The sequence below is a fragment of the Chiloscyllium plagiosum genome, chromosome 2 (genome assembly GCF_004010195.1).
Source record: "Chiloscyllium plagiosum isolate BGI_BamShark_2017 chromosome 2, ASM401019v2, whole genome shotgun sequence".
In the NCBI taxonomy this organism is placed as follows: domain Eukaryota; kingdom Metazoa; phylum Chordata; class Chondrichthyes; order Orectolobiformes; family Hemiscylliidae; genus Chiloscyllium; species Chiloscyllium plagiosum.
In genome coordinates this window covers 83,635,099-83,660,409 of record NC_057711.1, presented here as the reverse complement: position 1 = coordinate 83,660,409, position 25,311 = coordinate 83,635,099, and the positions used below count along the sequence as shown (strand labels likewise).

At 39.8% G+C, this 25,311-nt stretch overlaps 1 long non-coding RNA gene across 1 annotated transcript; it reads left to right on the top strand.

The window, feature by feature from the left end:
* Positions 1-1,250: 1,250 nt before the first annotated feature.
* On the top strand, positions 1,251-25,290 carry LOC122561351. Its single transcript, XR_006314999.1, has 3 exons — positions 1,251-1,320; positions 21,403-21,486; positions 25,047-25,290. It is a non-coding gene; the product is annotated as an uncharacterized LOC122561351 (long non-coding RNA).
* The last annotated feature ends 21 nt before the right edge of the window (positions 25,291-25,311 follow it).

Here is a 25,311-nt window from a genome sequence, read left to right as displayed (position 1 = left end):
CACAGTCCAAAAATGTGCAGGTCAGGTGAATTGGCCATGCTAAATTTCCCGTAGTGTTAGGTAAGGGGTAAATGTAGGGGTATGGTATGGGTTGCGCTTCGGCGGGTCGGTGTGGACTTGTTGGGCCGAAGGGCCTGTTTCCACGCTGTAATGTAATCAAATGTAATCTAATCTAATCTAATTACTCAAGAAGTATAATACAGCAAAAGTTCTGTTTAATGCAGAACATTCCCAAGAGAGTGTTGACTATTTACAGCACAATAGAATATTCAACCAGAAGATTCACACCTCTGAAGTGAAAAATATACTGTATATGACAACTTGAACACAAAACCCAAAACAATCTAATAACAGTATCCCGTCACAGGTGTAGTTGCAAAGTCCCACATCAGCCAAGACTGAACTGTCAAGCCTCATGCCAACATTGTAGAAAAAGATGTCCCTTCTTGAAGATGTGCTAAAGATCTATCTAAATAATGCACTAAATATCAAACCAAATCATGTCTAGGCTGACATATATGTTCACGCCATGAAACAGAACCTTGAAAAACCAATCAATACTGCAATGGACCAATTTTTTGTATGTGGGGAACCATTACCTTTGATGGACAATTTCATTCCTTTCTTGGAGAGTTAACACAATTACCTGAAATAGATGCTGCTGGCAGAGAAGAAGAATTAACATGACTTCCCCTTATGTTCCTTCAGTTCCATCATCACAAGTCACTTCAGCACGTACTACCATGTGGGGCAGGCCACCAGATCAATTAAATCTCAAATCAAACGGGTGAAAGGAAGCTCACCATCTTGACCTCGAGTGTTTCTATACCTTGTCAAAGAATTTTCATCCATATCATTATAGTTGAGTCACGTTAAAGACTTGAGGAGGTGTGAGCAATACAGGGACACAAGGACATTAAATGTTGTAAAAAGAAATGATCTAAGTTACACATTTCGGAAGTACATTTGAAGAGAGAAGTACATGTACAGAATAGTCTTTCAATAATGCAACAGTAAAATGAAATTCTGGTACATCTCTGATTATTACTCTCTATAGTAACGTATAGTAGCAAAAAGGAGTTCTGAGGAACGTAAGCTTGAAAACAGTTTTTGACTTTGCCTCCTCCTCAAACATCTGTCTTGAACTCAAACTGTTGGATGTGGGCCTGTAACCACACAACAAAAGACAAACTATTGCAACAGAAGCACAGCAGGAGAGAACTGTTTAAACAGACAGTGGGAATTACCAACAGAGACACTGCAGGAGAGGAGAGTGCACAGTTGGAAAGTAAAATTGAAATGTGGTATTAAGGAGAGCAGGTAAGTGATTGGCTGGTGCATATTTTCTGTTTCATTCTTATCTAAACCAGGATATTTTAATTGGAGCAATTATAAAATTATCAAGCAATTATGCAAAGTATAAATACTAGCTTATCTTTTCACTTTTACTTTTATGCAAGAATCCTTTCTACTTGTAAAGTATGTTAAGTATTAAAATGCTGGAATTTATAAAACATAATGTTTTTTGAATTCTTAAATATTTTGTCACGAGTAGGAATTTTAACAAAGTGGTTCCAAACAATTCAATTCTTAGGATTTAAAATAGGAAGGACACAGTGGTAATATTAATACAATAATGAAAAAGAAAAATAAATAATTGAACAAAGTAATTAAGTAATTAATTAAAACACATTCGGCATGGCAAAGCAGATGATGTGTTATAATTGCAGAATGTGAGAGCTCCTGAATATCTGTCTAATCTAAAGCAAATGCATTTTGCAACTTGAGTGGCTTTGGCTCAGTACTACAGACACTGTAACTCAACAAGGAGGTCAAAGGTTCCCTGGACTCTTTAGTCTAGGAGGTAGTCATACCTCTGAGGAAAGGGTCTTGTGATTTGATCAGTGGTCAGGGACTGTGAGAAAGACAAATAAAAGAACAGAGAGGGCAGGAGGCCTGGAGGCTTTGTAATTGCTGAAAAGGTTTGATGCATTTACATCTTGTTTGGTTCAAAGTGAGGGCTGCAGGTTAGATCAGATAACTGACCATGGCACTGACGGTACAGGAAGCTATACAAGTGAAGGAAACAAAAATGAATGTAGTTGTCTTAGGGGAAAAGATAACAAAGGGAATGACACTTTCTTCAGCAGCAGAGAATGAGTGCAGAAAGCTGTGTTGCGCAAGGCTAAACAGGATCTCATCATGGGAGGGGAAGGATACCAATGACATAGACAAGACAAGGGAAGAGGGCAAGTATAAGGAGCTAGGAACCAGATTAAGAAGAACAAGCTTGAAGGTAATCATCCCTGGATTATTACCTGAGTCATGTGCAAATTAGGAGAGGGCAAATCAGATTAGAGAACTGAATGCATCATTCAAAGACTGGCGTGGGAGAAATGCATCCTGCTTCATGCGACATGGGTGCCAATACTGGGGCAAGTGTGGTCTGTAATGGTCTACACCTGAACCATCCTGGGATGAGCTGTATAACTAGGGAAGTAGAGATCATATTAAACTAAGGGATCAAAGTTTGCAAGATATGGTAAATCAACAAATAGAGACAAAACAAGAGAGAAAAGTATTCATATGGGAAATATTAAATTAACAGTGAAAGGGAAGGGTCAACAGTACAAATTAACACAGTTTACAAAAATAATAAAATTACTCTATTAAAGACTCTATAACTAAATGCACAAAAGATTTGAAACAAAATAGACTAGTTGATATTGCAAATAGAAATAACTAATACAGTCTGAAAGTTATAGACATGCATATGTATGATGGCATTGATTATAAACATAACATTAAAGGCTATCTGACAATTAGGATGGATGGGAAGCTCAGTAAATGCGTAGCGATGTCTCTGTTAACAAATGATGGTAATAACCTCATGATAAAAGGTGACATAATATCAGAACAGGAAACCAGGGAGTAGAAATGTTTTGTGTAAAGATGAGAATTGATAAAGGCAAGAAGTCACTTGTGGGACTTGTGTACTGACCCTTTAACCTTAACCACAAGGTTGGACAGAGTATATAGGAAGAAGAACTGGGAATTTATCAGAAAGGCAAAGCGATAATCACGCAGATTAAAAGGTAATCTAGAATGAAGAGTTCATAAGCTGTTTTAAAGATAGTTTCCAGTGCAGCATGTTCTGATGTGAAGCAGAGAGCAGGCTATATTAGAATAGCTGTTGTGAAATTCTGAGATTTGTGTATGACAGTGACTTCTGGAAATGGAAATAGTGCAGCAATTTGGCAATCAGTGCTGGGGCCTCAACATTTTACATTTATATTGGATGAAGAGACTGAAGATGTTAGTTAATGTTGCTGACAACACGAAGATATGTAGGAAAACCCATTGTGAAGAAGATATGAGGAGGCTATGAAGGGATATAAATAGATTAAGTGAATAGACCCTTCCATGACTTTGCTGATAATTGTTTTCATAGATGTCCTTTCCATTTTCATGGAAAGCCTTAAAATCTAAATGCTGCTCTGCTGTTCTAACCTAGGATATCGTCCAGTTTAATTAGAAATTCTTCCTTTGAAAGAATGATATTGTCATCCTGCCTTCTCTAATTGATCAGGAGATCTGGATTATGCTGGATTTTAATCCATTGTCTCTGGGAGTGAGCTGTGGCAAAGTTCACCAATTAATGAATCAGGTAACTAACCCTGAACTGAACCCTCAAAAATCCATTCATCGTTTACAAAAGTCAAGAAGTCATCCCAAACTTAAAAACACCAGTTACGTCCCAGGTGGAGCATTGTATCCAATTCTAAGCACCAAATTTTATGAAAGTTGTGAAGTCTATATGGACCTCAGTAAAGCGTTTGACAAGGTTCCCCAAGGGAGACTGGTTTAGCAAAGTTAGATCTCATGGAATACAGGGAGAAACAACCATTTGGATACAGAACTGGCTCGAAAGTAGAAGACAGAGGGTGGTGGTAGAGGGTTGTTTTTCAGACTGGAGGCCTGTGACCAGTGGAGTGCCACAAGGATCTATGCTGGGTCCACTACTTTTTGTCATTTGTAAAAATGATTTGGATGTGAGCATAAGAGGTACAGTTAGTAAGTTTGCCGATGACGCCAAAATTGGAGGTGTAGTGGACAGCGAAGAGGGTTACCTCAAATTACAACGGGTTCTTGATCAGATGAGCCAATGAGCTGAGAAATGGCAGATGGAGTTTAATTCAGATCAATGCGAGGTGCTGCATTTTGGGAAAGCAAACCAGAGCAGGACTCATGCACTTAATGGTAAGGCCCTAAGGAGTGTTGATGAACAAAGAGACCTTGGAGTGCAGGTTCATAGCCCCTTGAAAGTAGAGTCTCAGGTAGTTAAGGTAGTGAAGAAGGCATTTGGTAAGATTTCCTTTATTAGTCAGAGTATTGAGTAGACGAGTTGGGAGGTGATGTTGCTGCAGTACAGGACATTGGTGAGGCTACTTTTGGAATAATGTGTACAAGTCTGGTCTCCTTCCTATCGGGAGGATATTGTGAAACTTTAAAGCGTTCAGAAAAGATTTACGAGGATGTTGCCAGGGTTGGAGGATTTGAGATATAGGGAGAGGCTGAATAGGCTAGGGCTGTTTTCGCTGGATCGTCAGAGGTTTATAAAATCATGAGGGGCATGGATAGGGTAAATAGACAAGGTCTTTTCCCTGGGGTGGGGAAGTCCAGAAATAAAGGACATAGGTTTAGAGTGAGAGGGGAAAGATATAAAAGAGACCTAAGGGGCAACTGTTTCACGTAGAGGGTAATGTGTGTGTGGAATGGGCTGCCAGCATAAGTGTTGGAGGCTGATATAATTGCAACATTTAAAAAGCATCTGGTTGGGGATATGAATAAGAAGGATTTGGAGGGATGTGGGGTGGGTGCTAGCAGGTGGGATTAGATTGGGTTGGGATATCTGGTCGGCATGGACAAGTTGGACCAAAGGGTCTATTTCCATGCGGTACATCCCTATGACTCTATGATTCTATGACTTAATACAAAAGAAATTTACCAGAATGATTCCAGGAATGATGGTATACAGTTACGTGGATAGATTGGAGAAAGTAGATCGGATAAGAAGGAGAAGAGAATTGATGAAGGTGTTTAAAATCATGAAAGGTTCTCGCATAAAGAAAGAGAAACTGGGTCCAATGGCTAAAGTGTCAATAATCAGAAGCCATAGAGTTAAGGTGATTGACAAAAGAACAAGAGGCAGCACGAGAAAACAAGCAATGAGTGGTTAGAATACACTGCATGAAAGCAAAGGACGCAGATTCAACAAAAGCTGGTTTTGGGTATTGGGTACTTACATGAAGTAGAAAAAACCCCAGGGATACCTGGAAAAAGTGATAACGTGCAACAAAATTGATTGTTCTTTAAAAAAAAGAAAAGACTTGATGACTGTATACTGTAATTCTCTGTTGTATTATGCTACAATTCTTTAAGAACAAATGATTATCTAATGAGTAATTTGTATATTGCATATTAATGTCATTTGCAAAGAATGTAGCCATTACTTAGATTTATAGGAGGATTTCACATCTAAAAATGTAGGCAAACAATTTAGTTGCTCTGGTTTTTGGTGATGGGGTTATAATTTGCAATCTGCACACACCCATACAGATCAAAGTGGAGGCCTAAATTAATTGCATAAATGTGGTCTGAGCCCAGCTGCTTCCATGCCCTCTAAATAAGTTTCAGCCTCTGTGCACAGCCAAGAGCCCTGACAGCATTATTTGTCAACAATAAATTACAAGTAGCTTTCTCTTCTTAAATTCAGATTGCACCTTCAAATGAAGCTACACAAACATATTTCTGCAATGTAAATTATTGCAAAGTGATCAGCAGGGCCAACAGCGGCTTCCAGAATGATGAAGCCATTAGTGGTGAGGGTGGACAGGAGGAGAGATGACATGGGGGATGTCAGGAGTTTCTTAAGGACCAGCCTCAGATTGGAGAAGGGCCAGTTGTTCAGGGAGGGTCATTAGTTCTGAAGACCTGACAACAGCATCTCAAGAGGGTAATGTCATCAACCTTAGTGAATGCCTCTTCATATGGAAATCTGTAATAAAAACAGACATTACTGGATAAACTTAGCAGATCTGGCAGCATCTGTCGAGAGAAAACAGAATTGACATTTCAGGCCCACAGTCTCTCCAGCTATTTCTGTTTTTGATCTAGATGCTCCACCTCACTCTCAAGAATCTAACAATGCTCCCAGCCTCTCACTCACTATTTGCTGCCTCCAAATTCATCTCGCTATTTCGTTTTGGTCAGCTTATCACCCAATCACAGTGTTATGCCTCCATTCTGGCTCACACTGAAATGGCACAGGCCAAGGATGCTTTCATCCCTGATTCCTGAAGTTGTCTGCATCGTGGCGCTGGCTGTGATAGAACTCATGACATCTGGCATAACACAAAACATTGAGAATAACAGAATGGTCCTGTCTTATGCCCCTTTTCAGTTTCCAATTCATCCTCATCCTGCTGTTTGGCAGGAGAAGCCAACTGCTGAAAATGTGATCATAGAAGTCTTTCTTCCCAGCAAAATCTCCAGAAACACTGTCAGATGCTACTTAACTCTGTGATCTGTCTGTATTACACGCAAGGCAAAGCTCGTCACTGTGTCTCGGTACACGTGACAATAAATCAATTCAATTCAATTCAATTGGCATAATTTGCAATCAAACAAATTCTGACAAATTATTTTATCTGCAATGAGGGTGCCTTTGCCTTAAATAACACCAGTAAAGTGTAAAATCTTGTTGATTCTCTTAGCCAGTCATGACCATGTGACGTCAGAATTGCTGTAAATCAGTGTTGTGCGCAAACATATTCTCAGAGAGCTCTGTGAATATCATACAAGAAACGGACATTGGTGTGAGCAACACAGGAAAGTTTGTGCAACCTCTCCATATTAGTGCTATACCAGGTATTATGCACCCTTACAATTGCAAAACTGTTTGCCAAACTATGCCTTGGTGATGCATTTTTGAGCCTGGACAGAATTCATATCAGTCAGGGGATTTGAATCATCATGTGAATACATCATAACAATTCTATATTGCTACACTGTAATAATTTAAATAACCTGTGGACTTTTTGTGGTATTTTCCTTTATGAAATGGTGATAATTATTACTTTAACACCTTTTTCAGTTGATACTTGTATATCTTCCCTAAAAGTGATCTTCTTTCTTAACAGTTCTCAGCTCTTTTAAACAAAGCAGTTTGATTTTTGTTCAAGTAAACAAGCCTTTGCCTCTTAGAGCAGATATTCCCTCATGTTGTTTGTGCACACACTGTGTTGTTTCTGGAAAAAGCATTCATTTAAGCATCAAGTCTTTTGGCTGCATTTAAATTCGAATGATCAGAAATTTGGTCTGTGGTCATTATTCATAGTGTTATTTCAAGATCAACAGCACCTTTGCTCAACCCAATTCTGATGCGATCAAAATTTCATTCAACCTTGTTTTAATATACATTTGCTCCTGACAGTGATTTTTCTTATGTTTCACATTTTCTTTTATAATTCCACAATCAAGGAAATACCTTGCAGGATCAATAGCTTTCACAACAAATCTGTGATGCAACATATAATCTGATTCTGCATCAGTGCATACATTTCATAGTAAAAGTTGAATAAGTTGATTAGGGATAGTCAACATGGTCTTATGAAGCATATGTCATGCCTCACAAACCTTATTGAGTTCTTTGAGAATGTGACTAAACAGGTTGATATGGTGTATATGGATTTCAGTAAGGCGTTTGATAAGATTTGCCACAGTAGGCTATTGCACAAAATACAGAGGCATGGGATTGAGGGTGATTTAGCTGTTTGGATCAGAAATTGGCTGGCTGCAAGCAAACAGAGGGTGGTGGTTGATGGGTTATATTCATCATGGAGTTCAGTTACTAGTGAGGTACCGCAAGGATCTGTTTTGGTCCACTGTTGTTTGTCATTTATATAAATAATTTGGATGAGGGCATAGAAGGATGGATTAGTAAATTTGCGGATGACATTAAGGTCAGATGTGGATAGTGACGAAGGAAATTGTAGGTTATAGAAAGACATGGATAAGGTACAGAGCTGTGCTGAGAGGTGGAAAATGGAGTTTAATGCAGAAAGGTGTAAGATGATTCACTTTGGAAGGAGTAACTGGGATGCAGAGTACTGGGTTAATGGTAAGATTCTTGTTAGTGTAGATGAGCAGAGAGATCTCAGTGTCCAGGTACATAGATCCTTGAAAATTGCCATCCAGGTTGATAGGGTTGTTAAGAAGGAATATGGTGTGTTAGCTTTTATTGGTAGAGGGATTGAGTTTCGGAATTATGACATCATGCTGTACAAAACTCTGGTGTGATCACATTTGGAGTATTGTGTGTAGTTCTGGTCAGTGCATTACAGGAAGGATGTGGAAGCTTTGGAAAGGGCTCAGAGGAGATTTACTAGGATATTGCCTGGTATGGAGGGAAGGTCTTATGAGGAAAGGTTGAGGGACTTGAGGTTGTTTTCATTAGAGAGAAGAAGGTTGGGAGGTGACTTAATTGAAACATAGAAGATAATCAGAGGGTTAGACAGGTTGGACAGTGAGATTCTTTTTCCTCAGATGGCGATGACTAGCATGAGGGGACATAGCTTTAAATTGAGGGGTGATAGATACAGGACAGATGTCAGAGGTAGTTTCTTTACTCAGAGTAGTAGGGACGTGGAACGCACTGCCTGCAACAGTAGTAGACTTGCCAACTTTTAAGGGCATTTAAATCATCATCGGATAGGCATATGAACGAAAATGGAATAGCATAGGTTAGAAGGGCTTCAGATTGGTTCCACAGGTCGGCACAGAGCTCTGATGAAGAGTCATCTAGGCTCGAAACATTAGCTTGTTCTCTCTCCATGGATGCTGTCTGACTCGCTGTGATCTCCAGCACTTGTTGTTTTCAGAACAGATTCCAGCATCTGCAGTAATTCGGTCCTACATTGTGTTTTAAGGCTGATAGTTCCTGCCTTTTCCTTATACCATTAGTCTAACTTCTCAGTTTTGCATTGTCACCAAGAATATTGTAGAATGATTACAATAGAGGAGGATATTCAGCTGATGATGTATGTACTGGTCCTCTGAAGAAGAAAATCACCTTGTGCCTCTCCCCTATCTTCCTCCCGCAGGGCAGTACATTCATTCTTTTTGGGTAATGATCCAATCCCTTTTCAATCACTTGATTAAATCTGCCTTTACCATGATCTCAGGCCCTGCATTCCAGATCCAACTATTCTCTGTGTAACAAAGTTTTCCCATTTGGTCCCATGGCTTTTTTTGCCAATTACCTTAAATGTGTGTCTGTTACTTCTGGATCCTTTTGCCAATGGGAACAGTTTCTCCCTGTCTACTCCGTTCAGACCCTCATGACTTTAAATATCTTTTATAAATTTTTCCATTTAATATTTTCTTCTTCTGGGAGAACTGTCATAATTTCTCCCATTTATCTATGTAACTAGTTTCTCATCCCTGGAACCAATCTGTGAATCTTTTCTATACCATCTCAAAGACCATTGGACTGAAGGATCTGTTTCTGTGCTGTATGACTATCACAACCTTCACAATTTCCAATCTCAATTCATTCAATACCATTGATGTAGCTCATCTGGTTCAGATACCTTAACAGATGTAAGTACAGAAACTCTACCCATTATTTATGTCTTCTCAATTGTCAATCCTTCATGTGTCTAAATTACCTTCTCTTTCACTGAGACCTGGGCAGCACCATAAAGATCTGTAGACAGATGCAAATTATGAATTTAAAACCTTAGCTATGCCCTGTTTTTCCATGCCTAAGTCCCTTTTTTTGATTCTTAATTAGTCCCAGTCATCCACTTACCACTTTTGTTTCTATTTATATGCCTGTAAAAGTCTTTTGGATTCCTTTTATATGAGCTTCCAGTCACTTCTCACACATTCTTTTTAGTCATAGAGTCATAAAGGTGTACAGCATGGAAACAGACCCTTCGGTCCAACCTGTCCATGCCGACCAGATATCCCAATCCAATCTCATCCCACCTGCCAGCACCCACGCCATATCCCTCCAAACCCTTCCTATTCATATATCTATCCAGATGCCTTTTAAATGTTACAATTGTACTAGCCTCCACCACTTCCTCTGGCAGCTCATTCCATACACGCACCACCCGCTTTGTGAAAATGTTGACCCACGGGTCTCTTTTATATTTTTCCCCTCTCACTCTAAACCTATGTCCTCTAGTTCTGGAATCCCCCACCCCAGGGTGTCTATTTATCCTATCCATGCCCCTCATGATTTTACAAACCTCTATAAGGTCACCTCTCAGCCTCCGACACTCCAGGGAAAACAGTCCCAGCCTATTCAGCCTTTCCCTATAGCTCAAGTCCTCCAACCCTGGCAACATCCCTGTAAATCTTTTCTGAACCCTTTCAAGTTTCAGAACATCCTTCTGACAGGAAGGAGACCAGAATATTCCAAAAGTGGCCTAACCGATGTCTTCTACAGCTACAACATGAGTTCCCAACTCCTGTACCTTTCTGTTATTTGATTTTTCAATGCCCTTTTGAACTTTTATTACTCTGTTTCTCAGTTGTATTATTCACCTGCGATCATAAGCACACTTCTTTCCTTATCCAGAGATATCTCAATTTGATTGTCATCTCTTTTCCCATCATGGGAATATTCATTGATTTTACTTAAAATACTTATTCATTGAAGATAGCCCATTATTCACTTAGTTTTTTCTTGCAAATCTTTGCTTCCAATTCATTTGGTCTAGAACTTGCTAGAAATCTTGTTAGAAATAAACTGTGACATCACAAAAAGCTTGTGAGTTGATTGCCTGGTGAGTATTTCAGCTTTGTTTTCCTTCTTTCCAAAGTTTGGATGTTAGTCTAAGGAGTTGGGAAATTAAACTTTTTTTTAGGATTGAGCAAAAATCCCCGTATTCTACAATACTGGGCCTACCCCTGAACTTTTCAAAACTTTTTAAAGAAAGGGGGCAGCTGGGCTGAGCTCTGGGAAAAATACACTGACACAGAGATAGCTGCCTGGAACCATTTTTCAGCCCAAAAAGTCCAACTTACACTTCCAAATAAGAGAAAACCGAACACACTAGACTTTTACACCTGGGGCTACCCTTGGCATACATTATGGACCTATACAGATACCAGACATTCAAGTTCAAGTAATATACATTCAGATGTATCGGGCATGAAAATGTGTTGCTGGAAAAGCGCAGCAGGTCAGGCAGCATCCAAGGAGCAGAAGAATCGACGTTTCGGGCATGAGCCCTTCTTCATCGCAACACATTTTCAGCTCTGATCTCCAGCATCTGCAGTCCTCACTTTCTCCTCGAAGATGTATCGGGCATTCAACTTCAATCAAAATACATTCACAAATACTCTTAACTGTCAGGAAGCCAACTGACAAGTGCAGTCTTGGCATGAAGATGACAGGCCAATAATCAGTATAATTGTAGGCACCAATCGCTCCAAAAGCTATCTCCAGATCTATCTCCAGAAGAGGTATCCCGAACAGCTATCTCACTGAGACCTATCCCCATAGCTATCTCCAGAAGAGGGATCTCAAACAGCTATCTCCCTGACAGCAATCCTCCAGTAGCTACTCCCAGGAGGTGTTGCAAACAGTGATCCCAGAAGACTTACAACAGCTAATTCCAGCAGCTATTTCCAAGAGCTATCTCTTGAAGGGGGAATCTCAACAGCAATTCTGAAACCTACTGACACAGGCCTGTTCCATGCCAGGGGAACCAGCAATAACTAACCAAGACCAGCAGACCTAAGAACTGACAACCTCTGAAAACTTCCCAGCTGACAACACGAGGCCTCAGAAGTGTCCTGAAATGAGAAATGACCCGCAAAACCCCCAAACGTAAACAAAGCCAAGTGCTCACCTAATAAGTCCATTCCGCATCCTACCATATCATTGGACACAACCCACACATCGTCCGAAGTCTTTACCAAAGTATCGGGTATGGCAAGGGGAAACAGTCAGCTGTACTTCAAAATGACGCTTTTCCCCAGTGGTGAGCTTGAATTCCCGAGACACTAAAGCTTCTAATCTAGCTAGCAGGGAGGGGAAGGTGGGTGGTGACAGTGTAGGAACACCAAGGGTAGGAAGCCTGATTAAAGTTTTCTGCGATTAAAACTACTGTTTAGTTCTAATAGTGTTTAACCTGTATTTGATTTAATAGTGTATTTAATTACTGTCTACTGCATAATTGTGTCAATTTCACAGTTTATTACATTTGTCTTTATTTCTTTTGTATTTGATAAATAGAGATGTTTTTGCCCTGAAACACCTGTCTACTGCCTTCTTCATTTCACAATCCTAAATAAACATCCACAATCCAGTATTGTGATTTGAACCACTTAAAAGTCAGCAAAAATCTGATGGCAAACCAGAAACTTACACATAACAATTGTTGAGTAAAGCATTTCAATTGAGTGACAACAGAAGAGAAATGAGTAGCTTGTGAATTTTTTTTGTGTAATAAGTTTCATTATCTAGGTGGGGAGAGAGCATAGTGGTAATGTCGCTAGTGGCAATGCAGAGGTTCTGGAGAGGTGGGTTCTAAATCCCAGTGCAGCAGTTCTCCAGTTCAAATGCCATAGGGAGCAATGGCACTGCTGATTCTGCAGTTCGTTCCTGACAAAAACCAGGATAAGCTGGATGATGAGATAACTCTGGTGACTTCATTGGGACTGTTCAGGCAGGTCATTTGGGTGACCAAGTGGAGAGGAGGGGCAAGGTAGAATAGTTATTTCAGTTGCTAGGAACCACTTTTGGGCTCAAGATGCAGGTTTATTGTCGCTTGGCATGGACATCATCCGTTGATGGCAAAATACCATCAGCGGTGGCACAATTAAAGAACAACTTTAGGAGCTGTATTGGTTCAAGATGCATGGGCTGTTTGATCCCTCCCCCACTGTTAGTAAAATTCCAATACAACTATTAGACATTGAGCAGAGCCCCTCATGCGATGCCTGCCCAATTTTATGCTCTCCATCTACCCACAGAGTAGCTAGAATGTGGACCTCACTCTCACAAAGAGTAATTGAGTTGGTTGACAGCTGCATTTAAGGAAATTCTGGACAATATCTGAGGAATAAAGGGTTGGAAGGATTTGTCATTGAGTTTAGATGACGAGAGGTGAGGGGAAAATTCCAAAGAAGATTAAAAGCCAGCATATACCTAATGAGCCGAAAATCGTATTTAAAATTACTTTATAAGAACTTTGCTTCAATCTGGGACTACTCCTTCTACATACTGGGATGCGGTTGAAATGGTGGATAGTCCATCATATAACAGAAAAGTAGATGATCAGCTGTTGAAGGTCTGGTGAGGGACTGATTTATTTATTTGCATTCCTGAATCAAGTTTTGAGTTTGTTTATGTACCCAGAACTCCTGTACACACCAGCTTGGAGAAAATAGGTTTTCTTCTAGAGCTCTGGCTTGCAACTTGCAACCATAGCAGAGGCTGTTTACCCATTGACAAGTCTAATGTTGAATTCTTTAAAAGAATTGCAAAAGTGAATGCAGTTTAAATCTAAAAATGTATGCTTTCTTAAAAAAGATTTCAATTCCCATTCCAAATAACAAACTGTACTTACTGGTTGGCTGTGTGCTGTTGTTAGGCAGCTTTCCACTACATGAAACTGAATGGTCACAGCTCTCTTGAAAAAAATATCGCTGCTACAGAAGTGAACTGCTGTCCTGCACAGTGTGAACAAATTACTGATGTTATGCTCAAACACCATTGTTCCCTGACAGATATAAACCCTGTGCTCGGCTCAAAATAATCAGGATTTATTTTTGTTAAGATTGCACAAATACAGACTTAACCATCTGATTTTTAAAATATTGCAGAGTAATTAATGAGGTGTCTCACAGTCACTCATAAGCCACCCACCCCTGCCCCCCTCCACCCCCATACACAAGCATAAAAGTTTGTGGGGTGAATTTGTACTTGCAGAATTAAATTTTATTTTGCTCAAAGACTGCATGAATCTGTGTAAGATCCTGTAAATCCCTTTTTTAAAAATAGAATCAGTCTGAACATTGGGACACAGACAGCTTCACTCAGGGCACCTCACACCTTCAATGCAGCTCCTGAGCTGACATGGTACCTATTTTTAAAGTTCACTCGAGAATGTAACATTAAAAAAAGTTCTGGGATTTGCCTAGGAAAGAACTGAAACCAACATGGTCATTCTAAAAGATGAGAGACTTAACAAACAATCCAGATCTTTTTCAATTTATAATTTCAGTTGCATCACACTGTGAACCTTTGCTATAAATTCTGTGTTTTATGATCTTATACTCCACAACCACCTGATGAAGGAGCAGCGCTCTGAAAGCTTGTGTTTCCAAATAAACCTATTGGATTGTAACCTTGTGTTGTGTGATTTTTAACTTGAATTGTCAGAATATCGAAGGGAGTGGCACTATTACTCATTGGTGATGTACTTCAAAGTCCCAGTTTCGTTTTTCATAATCCAGGGCTGTTAATGCTATATATGTATTTGGTCTCACCTTTTAACATCTTGCTGTCATTATTATACATTGATAAACCCGTGATGTACTGTTTATACCTCTCCTCCTCACTCTCTGCAACTTAATTCTCAAATTAATCCTCAGTTATGACGATCACTACCAGCAAGTTACTGTTGACAAAGTATTGTTGTTAATACACAAGTTAAATATATTTCTTATTTGAGCCTTACAAATAAAAACAACATTGCATTTTTCAGTCAGCAGGGTAAAAACCAGTTTGAATTGTTTGAATGAAAAGGTTTATATTGTGACAAAAGTTCTTAATTTTTTTAAAATTATCTAAACTCATGACTTAATAAGTTTTCAGAAAGAATACTGTAAAATTCACTTTGAAAATATTAAATTTCATTACCATTGGTTAATCTTAAAGCTGTGATGGGAAGACAATGATGAAGGCAAAATATTGCAAATGCTGGAAATCTGGAAAAAAAAATGCTGGAGAATCTTAGTAGCTCTGGCAGCAACTATGGAGAGAGAAGCAGGGTTAACATTTTGAGTCTAATATGATTCTTGTTTCGATCAAGAGATACTGCCAGACATGCTGAGCAGTTTCTCCAGAACTTGCCATTTTTGCTTCAGATTGGTGGACAGATTTGGTAGAGGTACATTTGCTGCGATGCACTCACAGAAACAGTTCCCAGGAAGAAGAGCAATGATATGGGGGTGTATGTATGAACATGACAGGGGAAGAGAGAGGTACGGGACAGAAGAAGCCCAAGGTATCCTTCTGAGTTATCCCTGCGCACCTGGCCCACAAAGTTTTAAAAATGAAAAAGAACAAACATATCTTGGCATCTTGTGACCAGGACCACAGCATTGTTAAAGTAGTGAATGTGTCCGGATATACCACTGGGATGCAATACTACCTTTCCAATTCAACCCCACTTTTCTAGGGTAGATTACATTTCTGTACTGGAATTCAAGTAAGTCAAAATGATGAGACCAGGAGTACAGTTGGAATGCAATGTGAGTTGCTTCCCGAAATCCCTTTTGTCCATTATCATTTTACACATATCATCCAAACTGTTTTTACATATTCATCTAGTTTTCACATTATTCTTCTATTGTGCTGGTGAACTTTATTTTAGCATTATTACAACTCTGAAAAGTGAATATCATACTTCCACAGAATCTGAATGTTATATGGTTATGGATATTTCATGTGATACTTAATTGGTTATTTGCTTCTCCTGCTTTAAAAAAAGTATTTTAGCAAATGGAGTTCTCGCACAGTGAATGTACTAATTAGCTTTGAAGTTGTAACAGAAAGTTGAATATCTAGTCAAATCAATGGTTTGTTTCTTGTGACGTGTCTGAAATTGGACCTGATAGGGGTCAGTTAGGAGAAAGTGAGGACTGCAGATGCTGGAGATCAGAGCTGAAAATGTGTTACTGGAAAAGTGCAGCAGGTCTGGCAGCATCCAAGGAGCAGGAGAATCGACGTTTCGGGCATGAGCCCTTCTTCAGGAATGAGGAAGGTGTGCCAAGCAGGCTAAGATAAAAGCTAGGGAGGAGGGACTTGGGGGAGGGGCGTTGGGAATGTGATAGTTGGAAGGAGGTTAAGGTGAAGGTGATAGGCCAGAGAGGGGGTGGGGGCGGAGAGGTCGGGAAGAAGATTGCAAGTCAAGAAAGCAGTGCTGAGTCCGAGGGTTGGGACTGAGTTAAGGTGGGGAGAGGGAAATTCACCTAACCTTCCACCTATCGTATTCCCAACGCCCCTCCTCCAAGTCCCTCCTCCCTACATTTTATCTTAGCCTGCCTGGACACCCTCCTCATTCCTGAAGAAGGGCTAATACCCAAAACATCGATTCTCCTGCTCCTTGGCTGCTGCCTGGCCTGATAGGGGTCTCCAATTTGGAAGGGAGTTTTCTGTAAGTGCACTGGATCAAAAATCAATGCTGTTACCAAAAATGTTCTGTCTCAAGGATTGATTCTGTCTCACTCTCAAGCTATTCATTTTGATAGGAATCAATGGTTATAGAACTAGAAACTTGGCTGCAAAGCAGTCATTATCCAGGATCTGAATAGTTTGCTAAACCTTCAGAAAATGCACATGCTTAGCAAAAATGCACCTTTCATTGCATTAGCATGAGCTAAAGTTTGGTAAGGGACACATATATGTGAAACAGATGTTGGACTTTTTGCATAGTATTGTTGTAATTTGTGTTGCAGACACTCCGTCCCCTGTCTAGGTGACATCCTCAGTGCTTGGGAGCCTCCTGTGAAGCACTTCTGTGATGTTTCCTCCGGCATTTGTAGTGGTTTGAATCTGTCGCTTCCGGTTGTCAGTTCCAGCTGTCCGTTGCAGTGGCTGGTATGTTGGGTCCAGGTCAATGTATTTGTTGATAGCATCTGTGGATGGGTGCCATGCCTCTCGGGATTCCCTGGCTGTTCTCTGTTTGGCTTGTCCTATAATAGTAGTTTGTTCCAGTCGAATTCATATTGCTTGTCATCCGCGTGTGTGGCTACTAAGGATAGCTGGTCATGTCGTTTCGTGGCTAGTTGGTGTTCATGGATACGGATCGTTAGCTGTCTTCCTGTTTGTCCTATGTAGTGTTTTGTGCAGTCCTTGCATGGGATTTTGTACACTACATTGGTTTTGCTCATGATTAAGTCTAGTTTGCATAATTAAGTCTAGTTTGGATGGACTGAGTTCTGTAGGGGTTCTTTATTCTGTTCTTTGTGTTTTATTGTGTAATTTTGTGAATACATTTCTGTCTGTTTTAAAACCTAATAGTCAGCCTAGCTAACTTACTCCGGGCAATTCTCACTGTACACTTACCGAAACAAATTGCAAAGTTATGGTCTGGGTTGCCTGCTCAAGAATGTTTTGAGTGGTCTGGCCTAGTCCATAGCAGGTAATTGTAAATTAATATCATTCGTCTGCAGAAATAAATAACTCAAGATGGGGAAAATGGATCACATGTTACACTGTCACAAAAATTAAAGTGATCTTCTTGCAACCAAAGGATTTTATTCTGTAATATTACATAGCATTACTGTGCATACCGTTTCGAGGTAAATACTACCTCGTGTTGAACACATTCACAGAGAAGTGGTGGAAACGTCCACCATTCTAACTAAAGACGTTAGCATAGCCATATGGAGAACACATAATACATTATACATACATACAAAATTGTACACTGTGTTCAGATGTAAAAATGTAATTTTATCCATAACTTACAATATGTTACTTAATAACAAAAGGGAACAATGAAGATATGATGGTGAAAGGATGGTGATACAAATGTTAATAAGCATTTTTGATGTAATTCAATACAACTACTGATAGTAATAGGGAACTCATTCAACTTAACACACAATTGGCTATATTTAAGGTAATTTTCATAACTGATCTTCCTTACTTGCGTCATTATTTTACAAACTTTGCTGCAAAATTCTGGTCATAAATATTTGACATCCTACTCTGTATCGTGAAATTTAAATCAATGTCCATTAAAATTTACACGGCAGATTCAAACCACTATAAATGCCGGAGGAAACATCACAGAAGCACTTCACAGGAGGCTCCCAAGCACTGAGGATGTCACCTAGAAACGTCTGCAACACAAATTCCCAGCTCGGCGAACAGAACCACAACAACGAGCACCCGAGCTACAAATCTTTTCACAAACTTTCAATATTGTTGTAACATTGGTTTACACTAAGGAAAAAATTTCTGAAACATATTTATTCATAAAAATATCTTTAGTATGAATGTAATACTAAAGCAGTTTGGTTCTGGACAGTAGCATATGAAGAAACAAACAAACATTGGAGTTTGGCTCTATCCAACAACCAACCGTACTTACTTATACAAGACTATATTTACATACATTTGAGGCACCAGGAGGGTACAATAATTGATCAAAACCCATTTAAATTCTGCAGAAAGACCTTAGATGGAGGACTTTTCCTGTTGTGCCTTAGTGGCATCTGCCACAAGCTTTAATGCGTCCTTCAACGTGTAGTCCTGCACCTTGGAATGCACCGGTCTGCAACATGCAGTTGAGGTCAACTCCTTGCTCTGGATGACAACAAGTTTTGGGCAAATCAAAGAGTGTCTTTCACTGAGTGGATGGTCATCCAAGCACAGTCGATGTTTATCTTGGTGTGCATCCCAGGGAACCATTGGTAGAGCACAGAGCTGCTCGGGATTACAAAAATCTTTTGCAAAGGCACACTCCAGAATGAGGTGTGTGACAGTCACTGTCTCCTCTGCAGCCACTTCAAGGGCAGCTTGTGGTGATGGAGAGTCCAGGCATACGTGAAGGATCGTACAGGTAGTGCCCTTCTCACCACCAGCCAAGTAATGTCTTGATGTTTGTTCAAAAGTTCTGGTGATAAGTCATTCTGCCAAATGCCAAACGATGCATCCAGTTTGCTGTCAGCCCCTGCGGCTCATCCATCTGCATCAATGATGCAGTTGAAGCCTCTAGCCAGCATGACTGGCATGGATGAGGTCAGCAGCCATAGGAGCTGCTGCAGGATAGGCAGCTGCTCCCTCATTACCAACAGGGCGTACACATTAATTAGTCTCAGGGAGTGTTTCTCTATGTAATATCTGCTACAATGAGGCACCCACCCACCACCTCCTTACCTTCAGAGATGGTGAAGTTACCTCCTTGCAGCAGAATGCCCAGGCCAGAGGAATAGCAATAGTTTCCCCCTAACCAAATCGAAGGCCCATGAGCCCATGAGCTTGACCATTTCCTGTGACTATTCAGGTGCAGTATCCCACGATTCTGCAGAAACAGGAGGTCTGTTTTGACGTTGACCAGGTAAGTCAACATGGAAACACAAAGTGTAGTAGATTTAATGCTACACACATTAATATTGGCAATTTTAAAATCCATTTTGAGAGTTTATAGAATTATCTGTAGACCCATTGTTCATTGCCCCGTGGCCTTGTGATTGGAGGACTCCCTGCATCCCTGTGGTGGACAAAATATTTGACACTCTCCATGCTAAGGTAGCTGTCCTTTTCCTCCCTGGGGGGAAATGCCCTGATCCGGAATCTTTGGGGCGAGAATGAAGCCAGGAAGGTGTGGTTTGGAGTCCAACAGAGGGCCTGTTGTGCTCTGCTCCTGATTTGGAGCATTGCTGCTCCTGATTGCCTGGGGTACCCCCGGTTCCCGACTGCTGGAAGATGGGTTTCACCGGATCCCTCACAATGTCCAGTCCTTCCAGGTTAATCCTCTCCTTCTCCCCTGTGGAGCTGTGTCTTTTTTTTGTTGGTGGCTATCCCTCCACATGTCTTCATTGCCAGAGGAACTGTTGGTGTGCAGCTGCCTCTTTCTGTTTTGCTGTGGGCATGTGGGGACTCAATATGTTTTCTTTCTCTGCTTGTTTCTCACTGGTATCTACTCCCCTGCCTCATTCATTTCCTTCTCCTCCATTGACTCCATCTGTTCAGGTGGATGTTGAGTCTGGAAGGTTTCATCAAGTACCTAATTGAAAATGAGTTGCTGTTTCTCAAGTTTATGTAAACCCATGACATTAAAGTCTGGAACAGAATGATATGGAGCAAGGGATGGAATCCTGACTTACAATGTACCCTTATAGAAAGTTCCAAAGAAGGTCTTGCTGTAATGGTCCATTTAAACTTGTCCTACTTAGCCCCCCAATTCAAGTGTTTTTGATAATCCAGAACCTGCACCAAGCAACTACAGAAAGGTATTTGAAAATTAAATGTTAAACTTACCACCTTTGGACTTAAAAGTCACATTGAAATATTTTAAAGCAGCAACAAAAGACAGTGCTATATCTTGTCTGGTTTAAAGGATATTACTAATCTCTCTGTACTTCACTTGAGAAAAGGCAAGAAAAATATCACATTTTGAAGTCTTTATAAAGAGAAAGGGTCTGCAGCTCAAGTTTGACCATACACGTAATTGGAACGGATGAACCAAATTGTTTAATTAAGGATTTAGTAGTTACTTCTTTAGGTAGTTAAAAGGTGTATAAGATAATCAAAAAGACAAAACCATAAATGAAAACAGATAAATTGTGGCCTGGCTTGCTTGTACCACTATTCCCTTTAAAGATGATGTGAGTCCATATCCTTCCTGGTGGTTTTGTGCATTCTTCTGTTTAAAATGCAGTTACTGCATTATTGATTTCCAGGATATGTTTTAAAAAGCATTTACCATCGGCCAATTAGTTACTTCTTAATGCAGAATGTCAAAACAGAGTTATTGATCCATTAATTGATCAATTGATTCATCATTTCCCCCATGTCAGAAAGGTACTGAGGTTAAACGGTGGAAAGATTGACTACAGTGCTTTGTGGAATCTTGCACCTGATGACAGTTTTTGTTGGAAAACTAATAATATTGGAAGATTATGAATCTTCTCAACTCTATATGCCCTAGTGATAGAACCCTCACTTTAATTTATAAACTGAACTATAGTTCATCACATTTCTTTGATTGCCTTTAGCCTTTTCAACACACAACTAATCCAATAAACACAAATAAAATGAACATTTACAACTAAATACTAGCACAAGAATGTTTCATGTTGCCATTTCCTTTAACTCTACATTAATTCCACCATTAGGTTCCTGAAATCTCTGACAGATTTGTGTTATAAAGGAAATGTAAAGTTTGCTGAACATCACCTAAATCAATGTTTAAATCCAGCTCTGAAATTACTCCCTTCTAACTTTTACCATTTATGATTTATCCTAGACAGTTTTGCTTATCTAACTATATTTCTTGGTCTTTGGCCGGAAACTGGAGCAGAGGATGTAATCTTGAAGAGGTTTTTGTCAGCAACTATTTCACTTTTCTTTTTTTAAAGCACATTGAGATTCCTCTGCGACTGGATAAAAATGCTTCTCCTTTCCTTTGTATTACTGATGAAAACTGGAGAACACATGCTTAGGTAACGAATATCTTTTCTCTTCGCTACTGCTGGTAAACTGTTATATTTTCATTTTTTTTGGGTTACAATAGTGATGCAGCTGCTTATTCCAATACTGTGACAGATGAGTTACACGTGTTTGTGATAAGTTTGCAGATTATCCAGAATATCTGATATTTGCTGTTGTAAGAGGTTCTATTTCTTTCTGAGATATAAGTTGGTATTCTGAGTCCTGTTCCCTGAATAAGAGATGGTAGTCAAGCGAGAGTGAAGTATTATGGCAAGTGAGTTACATGGTAGCAGGATGCAGGTTATTGAATCACTCTAATCATTAGAGTAAAGTTTGAGCGGTTTATCTGGACTCTGACATAATTGCCTTTTTAAACTTGCTCTATTAATCAGAAAGCTTAGCTAAGAAAGAAAGGTTAGTGGAATGAGTTTGTAGATCTTTTGATAACATGGTTTGCGCAGAGAGATAGCATAGTTAGTATGTCCTTCAACTCAATGTGAAGTGATATGAACATTTTAATTTCATTATGATGTATACATGATATGTTACCTAGCAAATTTCAAAGCATTGTATTATAAATCATGTTAATGTTTTTATTTCATTGTATCAACAATTTCCTTTTTAAAAAGCCAGTCTTAGTTTGAGTAGAGAAAATCCCATGCTGAAGAAATTATTTAGACAGTCTAAATTTAATTTAAAAATTCTTCTGTATTTGCACTGAAGAAAACGTAGCTATTTCAATTTAGTTCTGTATTTAAGAGCAGGAAGCATACATTACTGGCTGAATTAAAATGATTGGTTGGGGCTCATGGTATGTGTTTACTTGCGTAGAGACGTGAATTTTATGGCTCCCTGGGGGTGTATTGAAGATGAGGACATAATATTGTCCACCACAACAGTGGTGCACTGGTTGTCTCCAACCCGTTGCTGCCTTCCTGACAGATATTTTAACTGCAGCAGGGAAGACATTGGGCAACCCACTTGTGTCTGACCCAACTCAGGCTCTTAAGAGGCAAACTAATAGTCATTCAAGGCCTCCTGCCACAATCTCTGGTATATCTCTCATGGCACCGTGATCAAACTCCAACTACCTGCCTTTTTCCTAGATCTTTTAGTATCTTTGATTAACAAAAAACAATCAATCGCACATTTAAAATTTAAAATTAATCTATCACCAACAGCCAATTAAATAAGAGAGCTCTAAACCGTACCAGCCTTTCTATGATTTCTCAACTTCACTCCTGAAGTTCGGGCTTTAACATTTTCAATCCCTTGCAGTTCTATAAATTCAGCCAGAGAAAGAGGGCTGGATTTTGTCATCCTGTGACTGGCCAAACTGCCTTGCCATCTGTTTGGCAATGGAAACAAGGTGGTTTCAAGTCAACAGTACAGTCAAAGTGATGTCAGTTCAACCAAAATTTAAATGTATGCATCAATTTTCAATTTCCATGCATTTGAAAGCTTCGATGAGGCAACGGGTTCCTGAAAGCTATGCAAAACATATTATGTTAATCAATGTACAAAACAAAGGGAAAATCTGTTGTGGAGTATGTACACTTTGGCAGGTAAGTATAGAATTTCTTGTCGAATTCATAATTACCTGTTACACAATGAGTTGAGTATGTATTTAATACAGTGATATAGCTCCATTGAATCTATATTGTGGTGTATTGCAAGCTCATTATGGATGTTTGGTTGAGCACTAAAGAGGTTTATGAAGGTTTATTTCTTTATTTTGACAGATTATTGAACACTTAAGGTGGGATTTCTTTCAACTAGCGTTTACGTGATTATGTGTTTTGGTAATAGCTTTATGAACATGCAAAAGGAAACTGTTTTTGAAAAAGGACTTTTAATTCATGATTTTTCTTAAATATTTTTAAAAATTCTCATGTTGTTATACAACTCATAGGTTCTGTCAATAGTGGACAATGGCTGGGTGCGTACAGAGGATGCAAGACAGATATATACATAGAACATAGAACATAGAAAAGTACAGCACAGAAAATACCCTTTGGCTCACGATGTTGTGCCGAGATTTAATCCTAATGTAAAATATAGTAACTTAACCCAGGCACCCCTCAATTCACTGCTATCCATGTGCATGTCCAGCAGTCGCTTAAATGTCTCCAATGACTCTGCGGCCACCACCACAGCTGGCATCGCATTCCATGCATTCACAACTCTCTGCGTAAAGAGCCTACCTCTGACATCTCCTTTATATATTCCTCCTAATATCTTCAACCTATGACTTCTCGTACCAGTCAATCCTGCCCTGGGAATATAAAGTGCAACGTGGTTGAAAGGAGAATCATACAAATTATGAGGAGATAAAGGGCAGGCAGCATAGAGGGGAATGAGGGATATGACGGGATATAATGGTTATCGAGGGCCATGGAGATGACAACAGGGAATTAGAGGGGGAATAAAGGTGTAGGTGTTGTATGGAAGGAGTATGGAAAATATGATGGGGTTTGAGGGATAAGTAGTGGGCAGGGGAGATTTGAGGTAGTATGAAGGTTGCAGTGGCATATAAAATAAGTGGGAGATATAAGACTTATGGAATTGACTGGGAAGAAGGAATGGAAAATATGAAGAGAAATGGTGATATAGTGGGAGCATGGGACATATGAAGGAGAGTGGGTGTGGTGAGAGATACGCAATCTAACAGTCATAAATTTCAATTCTGTGCATTTTTGTCCAGCAAATGCAAGCAGGGTGGATGCTGGTCTGAATATCTGCCCACCTCTGTTTCATACTATCAACAATCTTCAAACAGTCTCATGGATCTTAAACCATTTAGTTTGGCTTTTCTTTGCTATTGGAGGATGGTAGAAAATGATGAAGTGGTGGCCAGGCTTATTGTTGCATTTGTTCCTATGTCCTCACAGATTTCAGATGCTATGAGCCATCTGATCCACCGATACAACTTAACAACATTTCTAAAATAATTATCCATCTGACACTGTTAGAAGTAGAAAACAGAGTGCCTGCATCAAGAATTTGACTTGGCCATGCTGTGCATGCACTGTGGTAAATAATTCACCTCAAGTCTCCCCAGTATATGCTCATCATCTCCAAGGCACAAGTCTTATGTGCAGCTTGGTGGCTCAGTGGTTAGCACTGCTGCCTCACAGCGTCAAGGACCTGGGTTCGATTCTAGCCTTGGGCATCTTTCTCCCTGTGTCTGCGTGGGTTTCCTCCGGGTGCTCTGGTTTCCTCCCATAATACGAAGATGTGCAGGTTAGGTGAATTGGCCATGCTACATTGCCCATAGTCTCCAGGGATATTTGGTTAGGAGTATTAGTCAGGGAAATGTAGAGTAATAGGGTCTGGGTGAGATACTCTTTGGAAGGTTGATGAGGACTTGTTGGGCTAAATGGCCTGTTTCCACATTGTAGGGGATTCTATCAAGTCAAGTGTATAATTGGATACTCTGTATTTGCTTGGGTGGGTGCATCGCATCTCCAACACTGTTTGAGAATCTTGACACCATTCAGGACAAAGTAACCTACTTAATTGGTACCCATCCATTCACCTTTGACATTTACTCCTTTTATCATCAACATAGAGTACCATCCATAAGATGCACTGCAACAGCTTACCCAGGCTCCTTTGGAAACACTTTCCAAAACTGCAACGACCTGGAAGGACAAAGGCAGAAGATGCATTGGAAAAACACCAACTGCAGATTCTCATTGCAGCTACACACCACCCTGACTTGGGAGGAATTCTGGAACCCACTTACCAGCAGCACTGTGGGTGTAAATTGAGTCCAAGAACTGCAGCATTTCAAAATGTTTGCTCACCACCACTTTCACAAGGGCTATTAAAGA